Source organism: Mandrillus leucophaeus, unplaced genomic scaffold (assembly GCF_000951045.1).
Source record: "Mandrillus leucophaeus isolate KB7577 unplaced genomic scaffold, Mleu.le_1.0 Scaffold119, whole genome shotgun sequence".
In the NCBI taxonomy this organism is placed as follows: domain Eukaryota; kingdom Metazoa; phylum Chordata; class Mammalia; order Primates; family Cercopithecidae; genus Mandrillus; species Mandrillus leucophaeus.
Genome location: NW_012100209.1, coordinates 5,673,953 through 5,674,914, shown reverse-complemented (window position 1 = coordinate 5,674,914; position 962 = coordinate 5,673,953).

Below are 962 nucleotides of genomic sequence, written 5' to 3'. Positions count from 1 at the left end.
AATAACCACAATGTGATTTCTCAGCCCAAGAAAGTCCCGACTTAGGACAAACACCGGTCTAACCCAGGCTGCGATTTCTAGGTCGCAGAAAGACACTGTTTCGCCATAGCAAGGCGAAGTTATCCTGTGACTCATTTTTCAGCAGCTCCGGGTTTCCTGTAGCCTCGGATTTCTAATTATAACAACCATGGGGTCAGCCCAGCCTCAAGTTTCTTAGTCCTGGCAAGTTCTGGTTTCCTACTAGTAAGCCCTGCTTTAGCTGCGCAAGAGATGTTTAACTCCTGTAGAAATGGGGATACCAGCGAATGCCTGTTTTTGTTTTTGTTTTGTTTTGTTTTGTTTTGTTTTAGGTTTACTGATGACCAGTTTAGCAGTGTTGGGAGCTCTTATACCAAGTTTGGTTTTGCAATATCGAGTCCCGTTTTAGCTATGCTTTTGTCTTTTTTAAACTCCCGTGGAAGTCAGGAAATGCCGGCGAACGCAATTTCTGTTTTACCAAGCTCCCTTTGACAATAGCAAGTCCAGCTGAACGTGACTTTTTCCTCTTGTGGACCAAATCGGGATATACCAGCTACTACAATTTTTCAGTTGGAGCTAAACACATTTAACCGTGACTATTTTTGTTTGTTTGTCGTAGGAAATTTAGACAGGTGCAAACTGTAGGGGTATTATGTCTGACAGGGATATCCTAATCGTAGGATTGCATCGTTTAGCAATATTTGTAATTTCTTTTTTGTAGGGTTGGTTCCCTTTAAGTTTTGCTTATTTTAAAATTATTTTTGTGTATTTTATTCTTAGAACGATGTTACCGATGTTTGTTTTCATTTTTTACTTGCATTTCAGACTTTTATTATTTTAAAGTTTTATTTTTAATTTTTATTTATTTATTTTTTTGAGACAGAGTCTCGCGCTGTCGCCCAGGCTGGAGTGCAATGGCGTCATTTTGGCTTACTGCAACCTCC